The sequence below is a fragment of the Manis javanica genome, chromosome 10 (assembly GCF_040802235.1).
Source record: "Manis javanica isolate MJ-LG chromosome 10, MJ_LKY, whole genome shotgun sequence".
NCBI classification, from domain to species: Eukaryota; Metazoa; Chordata; class Mammalia; order Pholidota; family Manidae; genus Manis; species Manis javanica.
The window spans coordinates 103,112,589-103,128,226 of NC_133165.1; the positions used below are offsets into that span (position 1 = coordinate 103,112,589).

General features: G+C 45.7%; 1 protein-coding gene across 5 annotated transcripts in view; it reads left to right on the top strand.

Moving 5' to 3' along the window:
* Positions 1-15,638, top strand: part of CHST11 (carbohydrate sulfotransferase 11) — a 260,270-nt gene that overhangs the window by 110,490 nt on the left and 134,142 nt on the right. The gene's annotated exons all lie outside the window — the stretch shown is intronic.

Below are 15,638 nucleotides of genomic sequence, written 5' to 3' on the forward strand. Positions count from 1 at the left end.
TCTGTGTTCCCAGTACAGTGTGGCTGCTCAGTGAATATGGTTTTTCAATGCACAACCTGTCCTCCCTTCTTAAAACTTCTGTGTTGGAAGCAACTGTTGCATAGAGGGAATAAGACTGAACGTGAGTCTGATTTCCCTGGGTTTGAGTCTCTGCTCCACCACTTAGCTCTGCGCCCCTCAGACATGTCATTTATGTCCCTGAGCCTCCATTCCCTCATCAGCGTGCTGAGTGTGGGAGGCCCAGTGGAACAGGCAGACAGCTAAGCAGATATTTATTATTATCATTCCCATGTCAGGAATGGGCTGTTTTACTGTTTTATCTTGGATGTTTTGAGAGAACACATATATTCCACTGTGGGTCATTTCCGACCGCTAGTATGTGGATGTGTCCCTGGCTGTGCCCCTTAGGCTCTTGGCTCTGATTCTGCTGCCTGACTGTCCCCAGCCAGCTGTGCTCAAGAGGCGCCTGGTCACTTGAATGTCTCCTTAGGGCAAACATAACTGGGGATTCGAGCTGAATGTTTAAGGATCCTGTTGAGCAGGACCTAGCTGGCCAAGGCCACACGGTGAGCGCCTGCTGCTTCTGATGGCCTCTCCGTACTCTCTGCCGGCTTTGCTGATTGAGAGGTGCACAGGACCAGTGCTGGAGTTGAAGACCACTGACAATGGTCACGTAAGAGCAGCTCAGAGTAACCAGTTCCTTGCATTTCTGATGGACATCTGAAGAAAACAGCGTGTGCTTTTGGAATAAAACCATTTGCCTTTTGCTTTCGAGATCCTTCAGTTATTTCATTAGGGGATTGAAGGCAGAAATCATTGTGACTTTCCCCCTGTACATTATGGGTTTGGGGAATAAAATTTCTCTTGCAGTTTCCGTTAAGAAGGAAGGGAGTCCCAGCTTATGCCAGAGTATAAAGGAAAATTGAAAGTAAAGATGGGTTTTTAGATCTGACTGAAGTTTTGATATTGCTCAGCCAAGAGCTTTGACTATATGCACAGGCTGGTATAATAAATTCAGGACACTTAAAAAGGGCGTTAATTAGATTGATTAGGATAGACATTAGACTGCCTGTTTCCTAATACCATGAGACTCAATTTCTTATTATCAGTTGGAGTTTTAAACCCTCATGTACTATAGACATGTAGATTGTGGATAAATTGAGAGAACGATGAGTGAGTGTGTCAGTTACAATCAGAGAATGGTAGACAGATAGTAACCAAGCCTCCAAGCTCCACACCCCCTAAAAGCTTCCTGGGATTGTAGGAAACTCAATTCTTTTTCTCCCCTGTATTTGTTGTATTCTGCTTCTATGATGTAGATGGACTGAGAAGATTTTGTCAAGAAATGGGTGCTCAGTCCTCAGAAGCTCAGTTGGATTGGAAGTGGGATTTTCATTGTTCTTACAGTGACTTGCTTGAGTGAACAGGTTAGAATTTTAGGTTCCAACACACTCATGAAAAGTGAAGCCTTGAGTCAATGTTGACATTTATTGATATCAGAAGGGGGAAAGGCCAGAGGGCTTTCTCTGCTGTTCCTGTGCCCCGCCCCCCCCCCCCAGGTCTGCCCCCATTTCTCTCTCTATGAAGTCACCGTTAACCTTAGACATCCAGGGGTCTACTTCTCCCATTAGCCTTTTCCATGTAGATAGAACATCTTAAAAACTCACACTTCCTCTGTCCTCCCTCCTACGGACGCTGGGTCCTGCTCCCAGGGCTGCTGACCTCCTGTACCTTCTGCTGGAGGAGTAACCTCAAGCTTGGTCAGGTGGCGGGTCACCTGGAAGCCATGGTGATACATTAATATTTTTGAGATATCATATACTGTTGTTATCTATATGTATCTACCCATGATTCAAGCACAACTGTCTGAAATGTTGAACGAAGTTTTATGAGAGAAAAGCTTGATAATTGAGAAAATTCTATCTCTATTTGTGTTTGATGTTGTGGTTTTTCAAATCTTGAGAAAGCTGGTTATTATTTGATTTAGTGGCCAAACATTAGAGTGTTACTAGAAACCATTGATTTAAAGGAACACGGGGATTTCTGGCCTCAGTAAGGGCTGAGGCAGATACTTGGAGAAGGCTTGGGTCTTCTGATAGAAGGTCTTTATTAATAGGGCTGCAGACCCCCAGCCCCGGTCTGCCTGACACCGGGTGTGGCGGTTTCTGATGCCATCCAGGGTCCAGGACACCAGGGCAGAGACCCTGATGTTGTGATGAATGGCTTGGGCACACGGCTGCCTCAGGGGGTCTGATGCCCCAGAGCTGCCTGCCTGCCCCTGAGGGACCCCCGCTTGGGGTTCGCCCCCAGGGGGTGCGGGGCATTTGGATGCTGTGGCAGGCAACTGGTGTTTGGACTTGAGAATATTTGTCTTGGCTTGGAAAACAAAGTGTTAAACTTGCGGCAGATTGAGAAAGAGGGAGGGAGGGAGAAAAAAGAGGGAGAGAGAAAGAAAAAAGGCAGGAACACACTCTTTCCAGGGTTTGGGCTTCCAGAGGAGGGATGGGGATGGAGGCGGGTGGATCATCTGTGAAGGGATGCAGGCAGTGCGTCGTCACCATCATTGTTTACTGTTTTATCAAACCGAAGAAGGCTACGACTGTAAGGTGTATCCTGGTTGCAGAGAAATTAAAAGCACATGAAAATAACACGTGTGCCTGAGAATCGTGGCTGGCAGTGCCCTCAGTGCTTGCATCTCATGTAATCCTCTTAATAACCTTCTAAGGCAAGTTGTCTCTTTATTCTCATCTCTTCGGTGAGAAAACTGGGATCTGGAGGTGTTAAGAAACTTGCAACTAGTTAGCTGGAGGAGCCAGGGTTAGAAGCAGGAATCCTGACAGCCTTTAGGCCTGCTCTCAGCCACTCTGTCCAGCTGTTGTGGTGTGTGTGTTTGAATACTTCGATGTCAACATTTTGGCCCCGCCATGTCAGACAGGTATGTTCGCTCCACTCTCTTACTTTTACTAAGTAACTTAAACCCCATTTCCAGGTTTTCACATTATTTATTTTACGATGGGATGGACCCAGAGTTGCAAAATGGTGATTTCTGTGTGTTTTGTGTCTGTTCTGCTTCCCCTCCTCTCCAGTATCAGGTAGATCTCCATTGATAACACTCTGAGATATTAAACATTTACCAGCCATGCCAGCCTACAGAATCTGTCAGTCACTAGCTCTGTGACTTGGGGAAACACATTCCTGAATCTGTTTAGTCATTTATAAAATGGGAATGATAACACTTACATTTCAGGATGGTCTCAAGGAAGAGAATTTTTTAGCTTCTGTTGAATTACTCCCTTGGTGTTACTTCCCAAGAGGGAACCTGCTAGAATTGAAGGCTGTAAACATCTTCATGGCTCCAGTGACATCGTGCCTATGGGAGATTTTTAAAATCAGTGTTCTCTCCGTTAGCATCTTGTGCCAGAAAAATGTCAGAAGAAAATAACACAAGTGAACAATTAAAAAGATACTTCCCATCTTTAGCTCATCTAGACATATGAAAATGAAAATATGGGTTTGGGTAGATGGGTAGCTGGCTGTCTCGGAAGGCTCCAGCTCTTTATTCCTGTGAGGGTGTCTTTCGTTGTAGGAGGTCGTCTCTGCCTAGCTCTCTCTTCTGGAGGAAGGGTACACGCACTGTCTCTCCATCAGCCCCATTCGGCCCCTGCAGGTGCCTCCCCCTCATCTCGAGCAGAGCCAAATGGTTAGACCTCCGTCATCTCTCACCACATCCTCCCATCCACTAACAGCCTAACAGTTCCTCTCTGATTCGGGGAGTAATCTAGTGTCCACAGACAAACGTGTATATGTTATGTACATAACAATGAGTCTTCTTGTTGGAGCAGAAGAGGCTTTTGAGGTGTTCTCTCGGGGAATGATTGGAAGGTGGGGGGCATCAGGAATGGTGGTTAGTTACAGCTCACTGAGCACCCTCAGCCATGCGCTGCTGCAAACACCTGACCTAGATTAATTTATTCAGTTCTCACAGCATCCTTTCTGAGTGGGCATGTTGTTAGCCCCATTTTACAGACAGGTGAGCAAGGCCAAGAGGCTGCACCCATCCTCTGCAACCCCTTCTCCCTCTTTCTCCCTCCCTCCCCACCCATCCTCCGCAACCCCTTTCCTTTGGTAACTGCTAGTCCCTTGGAGTCTGTGAGTCTGCTGCTGTTTCGTTCTTTCAGTTTTGCTTTCCTCTCTTCTTCTTAATAGGGTAGCAGTCATTGGATTCAGGGCCAACCCTAGTCCAGTATGTCCTCATCTTAATTTAACTACTTACATCTGCAAAGGTGCTATTTCCAAATAAGGTCCCATTCTGAGATCTGAGTGGGCCTGAAATTATGGAGGGACACCATGCACTATACCATGGTCTTAGCCAGGGCCCCTTTTCTGCCTTCTAAGAGGATAGGTTGGAGGAAAGGGAAAGAATGCAGAAGCCTGGGTGTGCCCAAGTTTTGCGCAGGTGACCCTGAGAAAAAGAAAGGATAGGTGACAACCCCTTGGGCCTTTGAAGAGTCCATGTAGCTGGGAGGAATGGAACCCTGTGCAAGAGGCAGGGTTGTCCTGCACAGCCCGAGAGTATTCATGTGAAATTATCTTGCACAGAGTTGAGCAGATTTCTGTCATCGAGAGGTGAGAGTAGCTTTGGGGTTAATGCCCCGCCATGCTTGAGTAGCTTAAATAAAGGTTATTCAGAGTATTTCCCTTCTCAGGCAGCCACATTATTCCGTGTCTCTGAAGCTGTGGGGGAACCCCAGAGGCAGACATAAATGTCTCCAAGTTGTAAAATCAGACTTGGAGCACCAGCCGGAGGGAAGCAAGTATTTTGGCATATTATCTGCATCACTGCAAAATAAATTTATAAGCATTCCAGGGAAACTGCAGGGGAGAGTGTAGAAATTCTCCAGCAGGCAAAGAAGGAAAATGAAAATTAGCTGTACAGTGCATATAATTACCCATTCAAGGTGTGTAGACTATAATTAATATGATCTATATAACCGGTGCTACCTCTCTTGTTTAATTTAAATTAACGTAAAACGTAATTTATGAGAGCTTTCTCAGGTTATTTGCCAATTTCAATTCCGTGAGCTGCGTTTTCCCCCAAGGTCTTATGTTTCTCGACAATGGAATTTGTCCAGCACCTCCGGGGTTTTCAGGAACAGAATTGGTGCTGAGGTTTGGGGTAAGGGCTTGTTCTCCTTCATCCCACAGTCAGGCTCCCTATCCCTACCTTAGACCAGCCTGAAGTTGTCAGTTTCTGTTAATTCCCCATTCATATGAGCCTCTTTATGTCATTGAGGGTAACAGTTGTATAGGAAAAAAGCTTGCAAATCTAGGAAGCTAGCCTTGAAAATCTTACTCTTCTACTCGCAAATCTTGTAAGTCTTAAGTTATATTTAGGGTAGTCTTAGATTAATATTTGATCCTTCAACAAACTTCATCTTCTTTTAATATTTTGAATTGCATTTAAAATTTAATACCCTTTTTGAGTACTCCAATTGTCTGATTTACAAATACTTATATGATATAAATGATATATATAATACTTTAAACTTAGAAATAGGGTGAAACTTCAGTTTCTTAAGTGCTCCGATATATGTAAACTTAGAAGACTTCAACTTAAAATCTCAAGTTGAAGTATTCAATTAAACCTTTCATATTGATTTTTCAAACTAGATCTCAAAAAGGTCAAAAATCTTGAAAATGCCAATCTTATGGGTTTTTTTCTTAAACATTTCTGTACCTATTTTTACAAATAGCCTTATTGAGATATGATTTACATATAAAATTCACCTATTTTAGCTGTAGAATTCAGTGAATTTTAGTATGTTTACAGAGTTATACAACCATCACCACAGTCTAATTTTAGAACATTTCCATCACCCTAAAAAGAGCCCTTATGGCTATTTGCCATCACTTCCCATTCTACCCCAGGCTGTTGGCAACCACTAGTCTACTTTCTGTGTCTATACATTGGCCTGCTTTGACATTTTCTGTGCTTAATTTGAAATCACGCTGGGTTTTTAAAGAAACAATTTTGCCCTCTCAAACAATTTTGGGGTCACCTTCAGCAGTATTTTTGGTTACTACCACAATAGCCTGAAATTTCTTCATGAGTTGGGGAGCTGAGCTCTGTCTCCAAGTAAGGGCTCTTACAGCGTATGTCCCAGACTCAGGTCACTTACCACCTAGTTCATGTGTCTCACTCTGAAAACCAAACTCCACCAGGGGCTTCGTTCCTTCCCAACTCCTTGTCTGTCCCCTGGGTTCACTGCTCTGAGGCCTAGTTCAAGTTAAGAGCCGACTGAAGACTCCGGGCTGCAAGGCACAGCTCATGGCTTGCACAGCCACGGCCACTTCCGTCCTCACAGGACCCACTTGGAGGCCACCAGCCAGTGTGCTCACCCAGCAGCCTCAGTGACCCATGCCAGGTTCACACCCCACATCCCAGTAAGATGCCTTAGAAAGCAAAATCCCAACAGGGACTCAACCAGATACTTGCAGATATTTGAACCACCCTTGTTCATAGCAGCATTATTCACAGTGTCCAAAAGATGGAAACAACCCTAATGTCCATCGATGGATGACTGGATAAGTAGAATGTGCTGTATCTGTACAATGAAATATTATTCAGCCCTAAAAAGGAAGAACATTCTGACACATACTACAGCATGCATGGAACTTGAAGACATTCTGAGTGAAATAAGCCAGATAGAAAAGAACAATCCTGTATGATTCCGTTTATATGAAGTATCTGGAATAGTCAAATCCATAGAGACAGAAAATAGAAAATGGTGGTTAGCAGGGGCTGGAAGGAGAGGGGACACGAGAATTAGTGTTTAGAGGGTGGCGTTTCAGTTTGCAATGATAAAGAAAAGTCTGGTGGCGATGGTTGACAGCCATGTGAATATACTTAGTACCACTGAACTGTACACCTAAAAGATGGTTAATCTGGTAACTTTTATGTTATGTATATTTTATTTTGTATACATTTTTAGTTTAAAAAATATTTTATAGTTATGATAAAATATAAATATAAAATAAAAATAAGACAGATATTATGTATATTTTAAGTTACCACAATTAAAAAAAATTGCAAAACCCCATTTGTAATTCCTTGCCTTGAAGATGTTACTCAAGGGCTCCATCTTGACGACAGAATCGAGTGAATGCTTGCCCAATCCCAGATCCTTTGTGGGATGTATGAAGATATAAATAAAGAGATGAAGACACCTGGCTGGATCAGCGCACCCTTGCAGCCAGGCTCCAAACTCTTGTGGGGACAGCCCCTGTGACACCTTCCACCCACTCCCCTCGGCTCACTGGCCCAGCTGAAGTCTCTCTTCCCCCTCCTCTTGCCCTGCACATGCACCCTCTGTGCACCCCATTTCTTCTACCTGGCTGGTCCCACATCCCCAAACCTTTCTGAGATATGAATCCTCTGGGGTGCTCATTCAAATCCCAGCCTCCCTGACCCCTTCTGGGAGAGCCTGGTTCAGAGGGACCAGGGGTATATGTTTGTTTACAAGGATCGCAGATGACTTATCAGGCAAGTTTAGAAGACACTGGACCATAGTAGCTGTTTCAGGAATGGTCTAGTTTCCTATCCTTTGGAAAAAGAGCTCGAATTCATTCATTTGCTCATTTGTTCATTCATTCATTGAGGCGCTGAATTCAGCCCTGTTCAGGTATGGAGGATATTATGGCAGACAAGACATCCAAGTCCCTCCTCTCAGGGAGCCTGCAGGCTGGCAGTCATGATGGGCTGAGGCCAGTAAAGCATTTAAAATAAAACGTCGGGAGGCAATAGGTGCTCTGAAGAGGAAGAAAAGCTGTCTGTCCAAAGCGGGGGAGAGAGACAGAGAGTGAGAATATGAAGACAGACCGTGTTAGACAGTGTGGCCAGGGGAGGCCTCTCTGGAGCTGATAATGTGAGTAGAGTGAAGAAGAGAGCGGTTGTGTTGGTGTCCAGGGAGAACATTACAGGTTGATGGAACAGCAAGTGCAAAGAGCCAATGAGTCGTAGCTAGTGTTAAAAAAAAATACACTAGAAAATACAGGTTCATCATACGTGAACTGGGTGCAGACAGAGAAAGAGATGACAGGTGACCCTCCTTGTAGCTGTGTGATGGGGAACAAATCATTTCTCCCCGTAAAATGACCTGGGCCTGGGATGGGTTTTCTCATTTTTGATGTCTGGCACCTCCTCTTCTTCCCTCTCCTCTGATTCTTTCCTGTCACTGCTTCTGAGCTTTCCCAGTGGGTGGCCAGCAAGCTTTACAGGTCAGGAAGGTCATTTTAGAGCTTTGCGTCCTGCCAGTTCTCTGCCTGGGTCAGAACCAGTTCTGAGGGCACTTGCCCCCAACCGTGTATACCATCCCTTTGCTTGTGTGTGACAGCTGGTTTGCGCTTGGGCAGGGACCTTGTACTTTTTGGAAGTGAGCATGACCCTCTGCTCTGAGCAGCTTTCACAGATCAGCCACAATTGTCTAAAAGAGGGAGAAGGTTGATCGCAGAAAACATTGGTTTTGGTGAACAGATCTGATGGCCCGGTTCTTCTCCCAGCAGGTAAATGCGATGTGTGTGGTATAGTCTTCAAAGCTGGGTATCAGAGTTTCTCAGTGCAAAGTGTCTGTGACAGTAAATCTCCTGGCTCTTAGATGAGGACGTGCCTTTTCTCATCCAGAGTTTTATTAAGTGCGTTCACCTAATCCTTAGATTTATGCCCTTGACCTTCGTTTGCCAAAAGGATAATTCATTTCAGTTCTGCAGCCACCTCTATAGGCTGAGCATTAGGAGCTGAGAGGTGGTCACAGGCAGAGAGGAGACTCTGACATGGGAACTGGCTGTTACAAGGGTTCAGATTATTCCCAAATCCAGTTGAGACCCCAAATCCCTCCGTATTCTTTAGTGGTTGCTTGTAGGGTCTCTCATAAGGAGAAACAGATCTGAAATGGTATCAAATGGCTGTGGGTTGTCCGTGTTGGAGGGACTGAGAAAGATGAAACAGGAGTTGGAAAATTTAAGTTTGAAAATACTTAATGATAGCTTCGGCAGAACCGCCATGTCGTGAGGCGCCTGAAAAGTCACCTGCGAATACAAGCGTGCTGGACGTTGTGCAGAGCATCCGAAGCCCTGCTTAGTTGGAGAACACTGGCCACCATTCAGGACTGCCTTTTTTGTGTGGCCTCTTCTAGTTCCTGGCATCTATAATCTGTAACTTGTCTCATTTCAGAGAACTGGGGGAGAGTGTGCAGAGGGGGAGAGCTCTACCACTCACTTGCTGTGTCCACGGGTAAATTCTTCAACCTCTTTGAGCCTCAGTGTCCTTGTCTTTAAAATGGGCGCAATGCCTTCTTCCAGGACGGTTGTGAGGAAGAGGGGAGAGACAGTAATAAAGGCTGACATTTACTGAGGGTAGAATTCATTTAAAGCACATCACAGTTCCACAAGTATGTATCATTTAATTTGGCATAGTATTTCTTTTTGTTTTCATTCCTTTGACTTAGAAGGCCAATTAAATCATTTTGAGAAAGTTTCTTAGCTAATAAACGTCCAACTTCTTTTCTTTGTTCTTTTGCTATTAGTAAGTGGTCTGGCTTGATACCGTACTGTAGCAGAAAAAATACCTCTGGTTAAACCCTCATTTCAATTGACCTGCTGTTGTTTTTTTTCCATTCATTTGACACAAGTGTGCTTAATTCCTACTATGCGCTAAGCGCTTAGGTAGAGGGCATGTAGAAAGGGGCCAACAAGACAGGCGTTTGGCTTGGCAACCAGGGACCTGGAGTTGGAGGGGATTAGCTAACTTGGGAGGGGGCAGGCCTAACCCTGCTTTGCCAGCCCTGCTGTGGGACCTTGGGCCACTCTGTCCCCTTGCTGGGCCCAGTCTTATCCTCTTAAAATGAATGGGGGTGGTCAGATGGGGGCTGAGGACCCTTCAGACTCCTAACATGAGTTTTGATTCCTAATTCCTTGCTGGGCACGAGCAAACATGGAATGCGAAGCCCCGGGCTTGTCTGGACGTGTAAATGTGCCGAACACACACTGAATTCAAAGTGTTTCAGGTTCGTTGAGATAAAACGAAACCTCACAGAGATACAGATTCCTGAATACTTAAAAGTTTAAACAATGTGTTAGCTACAGACAGTATTTGTGAGGACTTAGTTCCTTCTGTTTACCTCTCGACCTTATGGAAACTGCTCAGGACTGAGCCGATGCTAAGCCAGGTTGGGATGCCAGAGAACCCTGGGGGCTTCATGCCTTTCTCCCGCCCTCCCCTCTCTTCTTATCAGTTGCTCCTTCTTCTTCCTGTTTCCTCCAGTTCTGAGTATTCCTTCCAGAAGTCTAGTCAAACAGCTAAGTCAGGCTCTGTTAGCGAGTGACTCAAAGGGGATTTCTCTCTCTGCATTTTAAAAGCAAAGTGATGGTCCGAGGGCTGTGGTGAACTCTGAGGAGTGTGAGTGATCGCTGAAGGCAAGGCTGGCAGAGGCCGGGTCCTTGCCCCTTGGGAGCGCCTAGCCCCGATTCCCTCTGGCGGAATCACAGGCCCCGAGCTTCTGAGGCAAGAGGGGCTGTCCCAACAACTGCCCTGGTTAGCCCCACCGAAGCTGGGACCGCTAGTTCTGCTCCCATAGAAGATGCTTTTAGGGGAGGAGACCCCAGTTTTATTTAATAATTATTATTATTATGAATTATTATCTGTAGATGGTATTTTAACACTTGAAAAACTTCTTTGTCCCAACCAGAAGGCCAGCTTGGGTAGCGGATTGGAAACCAGGAAGAAATTGATGGAAAGACTGTTTCACAGCCTCTCCTGGGTCCGCTCCCTTCTCGCCCTCCTCTCCCCTTACTGCTCCTCTGGTGCCCCTCTCCTCCTGCCCCTTCCACCCCACTGCTCCACCCACACTCTTCTCCAGGACTTAGTTAACCCGTGGCACTCCAGGGAGCCTTCCCACTAATGTATGCGGAGAAACTGGGAGCTTAGATTTGGAAGAGACTAAGACCCCCTGGTTTTAGCCCTTAGCCTGACCAAGGGAAATCTGAGGCGGAGGGGAGACCTTGTTCAACGTGAGACCCTTCATTTGGTGTCCAGAACTAGGGGTAGGATCCAGGCCTGTGACTTTTCACACAGACAGTTTAGGGCCATCTCCCAGGCTAGGCTGCATTTTCATTTGATACCCACAACCACCCTAGGCTCTGGGTATTATTACTGCATTTTATAGTTGAGTTTCAGAGATAAGGAAGTTGACCAAATGTCCCAAGATTGGTTAATAGCGAAACCAGGGTTTGAATCTAAAGCGTTTTTGCAAAAAAAAGCTCCAAGTCCCAGGAATCTCCTCAGTCCCAGGCAAACCAGGGAGCTTGGTGACTGTGGTTTCAGAATGGTGACGTCTAGAGGGTGTGGGGAAAGCTGTGGTGGAGGGTCCCTTCAGGGCCGGCTGTGGCCCCACAGCTGCAGAACAGAATGGCCTCTGAGAGGGCTGGGTATCACTTGCCCATCTTCTAACTTGATGAGGTTGAATGGAACACTGTCCCAAACCAGAGTCCTTTGAACAGCTGGGCTGGACTGGCCTGCCCTAGGCACCAGCATGAATTTGTGCATTTGGAAAAGACATCTCCATAATTGCACTGCTGCTCTGCACTCTGAGAGGACGGGGTGAATGAGGAATCATCCCAGGCTGCTGGCCAATCGGGAGATTTGGCCAGTGTCTGCAGTGAGCTCAGTGTTAGAGCTGTTTTGCCAATGGGAAGAGAGGAGACCCGTTTGGATCCGGGTGATTTGGAACAGAAGTGCTTCACTCTGAATGGTGAAGGCAGTGAGCCCTGATTTTCGTGGTGGGCACCCCAAGTGTAACAGTGTCCTTTACAGCCTTTGTGGACAGCCCTGTAAGGTGGTGAAGGCTACCATTTCTGGAAACAGGCCTGGGTTTGAATTTGGGCCTTGTTCTGCTGTTTGCTGGCTGTGTGATATTGGGCAAGTTACTTAACCTCATTGGGCTTCAGTTGCCTCAAGTGTAAAATGGGAATAAATGGTATTATCATTCAGTTTTTCTAACTTACAGAGGTTTTATGAGAATTAAATGAAGCAGTCTGAGAAATGAGGCTTAGCATTCATTATGTCACGCACATGGTAAATTTTCAATTAATGATAGTTCTCATGATTGTGATTATTAACTATTTGCTGTATTTTTTAAGACCTGAGTTCCAGCCCTGGCTCTTCTGCTAGCTACCCTGGGGCCTTAGGCAAATGCTTGTGCTCTGAGTTTTGTAAATGGAAGTTGCTGGACCCTAATCCCTGAGAATTCCAAGTGTCCTTGGTTTTATGAAATGCGTCAAAGACACGTTCCCACCTAAGGACCTTGCAGCATTTCTGTTTATGTCATCAGACCCAAATGAACAACCTAGCAGCTCCTTTCTGCCCCAACATCACTGGCAGGATCCCAGGGAGCTACTTAGGGCAAAGCATGGGCTCTGCTCCAGCTGCAGCGGACTTTCTGTCACCTGCTCTCAGTTAACCGTGAGTGGGGTGTCCTCTTAAAAACAATGTGCTCTTCATCATAATGAAACAAACACAAGGGGCTTGGTTCTAATTTTTACTTCATCTGTGTATCTTGAAATATACAGAACTGTTCCTAGATCCAATAAATTATACTGTAAATTGAGCTAATTAGATTCTTACAAAACTGTCTTGCATTTCATTAGTTTGAGTTTAGAAAAGAGAAAGCAGGTGTTGTAGCTAAATAACACTCACGGGTGATAGCAGACAGCAGAAGGCCACTGTTCAGTGTCCTCAGGGATTCCCTTCCTAGGCTTTTGATCTTGAGGCCTTTCATTTTCAAAGATAAAAATAACAGCAGCCTGATGCTATTGGCAGTTATACAGCAGGTAACAATCTGCCCCAGGCTTGTAAAGGAAGCCTTAAATCCTTGGATCCTCCATGAAACTTTTTTGAGTACCTACTATGTGCCAAGCACAAAAGAAAAACATGAATAGGCTGGAGAGTAGCTATAACCCCATGCCCAATGCCCAGTGTATCATAGGTACTTGATGAAATTTGTTGAATGAATAAATGAATGAGTACAATAACTATTAGTTAAGAGTTTGGCCATCACATCCCAGCATTTTAATGAATCCCGTAACACTGGACTACATTTTAGATCACCTGCTGTAGAAGTGGCCAGCCAACCAGGTCTTGGGTCAGGGGGTAACTATGGAGACGTTCGGTAGACGTGGCATATGACCATTGGTCCTGGGTGATTGCTGAGAGCAGGTACCAGGGCAGGTTACCTAACCCTGCTGTGCCTCAGTATTCCTATCCATAACATGGAGGCAGTATTGGTACCCACCCCATAGGACTGCTGTGCAGATTAGATGTATGAATTGCATGGCGCACTGTGAGTGCCCCCTAAACATTAGCCGCTACGGTCTGTGTGTGTTGGTCATCCAGCCCTCTCTGATGTTATTTTTCCTAAGACACACACAGGATAAATATAGTCCTATTTATGTGTGTAAGTGCCAGCCCTTTGTCTCCCAGGCACTCCGTTAGTCCTCATTGTTATTTGGATATGAAAAGCCCAGTGGACAGGTTTGAATCTCCACTTGGCTACCCTCCACCCCCATGGCCTTGACCTTGGTCAAGTTCCTGAAGTTAAGGGAGGCTCAGAGGGGTTATCTGTAAACGCAGGTACTTCCTTCACTGTGCGAAGGATTACACTCAGCCTAGTGCCTGGCGCACAAGGAGCCCTCCTAAAATGGTGAGATTGTTGTCATTCCCATAAAAAGCACACAAGGCCCCTGTGGCTTTTGTGCCCTGGGGTGCCAGAGCTGGTTCGTGTGGCGCCTAGCGCAGTCACACACCCAGCTGGAGGAGGCTCCCAGGGCAGACAGCCTGAGAGAGGGCCCGTGTTGCAGGCCTCACACGGTCAAGGCATTTTAAAGGCCTTGTATTAGAAAAATAAACCAATTAAATAATACTGCCCCCCATAAAAGCTGACTTTTAATGAATTCCATGGTAGGGTTTTCACCGTGGCGGTCCCTCAGCCATAGGTCTTGGTGAGCCTGCCGGCTGCCACGAGGAGGGTTTAATCTTGCACAGTATGGGCATAATTGTTCCAGTTTTATGACTGTTTTTCTCCTCCGAAGTGTTGCTATGTCATTGTGCACCGAGGGAAACTTGCATGCATTTAACAGTTTACCTCGTTTTTGGTGGAAATGAAAAATGAAGGAGTAAATTGAAGAAAAACAGCATGGATTTTTTCCCCTCTTCTCAAGGTAACTGTGGAGGAACAAAGAGCCAGTGTTTACCCGCACAGCCATGATCAAATTCTCATGGCTTTTATGTATGGACATTTGCCTGCAGACCGCCTCCCTGGAGAGTGCTGCAGGGCCCTTAGGGTGGGTTAGGGGCCTGTTCTGCTGACCCCATGAATACTTAGGGCTGTTCTCTTGGGCAAAGGTCAGCAAACTACAGCCTGTGGGCCAAATCTGGCCCACCGCCGGTTTCTATGAAATGGTTGAAAAATAAAATAAAAAGAAGAATAATGTTTCCTGACACATGACAGTGATGTGGGATTCGGACCTCAGTGTCCATAAACGAAGTTGTTTGGGCACAAAGCCATGCCCATCAGTTCTGTATTGCCTGTGGCTGCTTCCACACTGTGACAGCAGAGTTGTGTTGTGCAGACATACGGGACAAGGCTGAGACACTACAAGGTCCTTTACTGAAAAAGTTTACTGATCTTGCTTCGGAAGTAAAGGAGAAGGACAGAGAAGAGGTGCTTTCAGTTCCCCTAGAACTGGTGATTTACTCTCAGGGTTTCCCTGTGCCTTAATGTGACAAGTCAAGAGAGAATGGCATGAGAAGGAGTGATTCACCCAGAGACATTTGAGAATCATCGGCTACTTGTGGAAATGGTTTTCCCCGCTTTTCTGACCTCAGATTGGCTTCTGAGGTTTATCCCTCAGAAGGGGCCTGGGCTTATCCCCCAGTGCCGGCCAGGCTTCTGTGGCTTTCCCATCAGAGAAGCCCAAAGCCCTCCTGAGTTCTGGTCACTTCCCTTCATCTCAGTAGATGGCTGAGTAATAGAGAAGTTCCCACCCTCTCTCCCAGGGTCAAACAAATTTTTGTCATAAGTTGTTATGGGCAAATCTATAGCTTCAGAAATTTGTAACAAACATTTCTTTGCTGGCACATTTGCATATACTAGTAACTCATTTAATCCTCACATAACCCAGGGAGTTAGGTTTTGTGCTCATCCCCAATTTACAGTTGAAGAAGCAGAGGCTCAGGAAGGTCAAGTACCTTGCCTCAGGGCCCAGAGCTGGTTATGGTAGAGCCAGGATTCAAATCTAGGTAATGTCATGTCCACTCTGCTGCCACTGTGTAGGTGGGGGGATGCTTTCCTAGGTCCACCCATGCCCCTACTGTGTCATTCCACAAGAAAATAGCCCTCTGTACAAGAAGAAAGCCCTTGTTCATTCATTCATTCATTCATTCATTCATTCATTCATTCATTCATTCATTCATTCCTCCTTGCACACCTCCCTCCCTTCAATGAATAATTGCCAACTGACCATGTTTTAGACACTGTGAGGGGCTGCCTGGGGGGAGGATTTTTGTGAATAAGAAGAGTGAAGAAAAC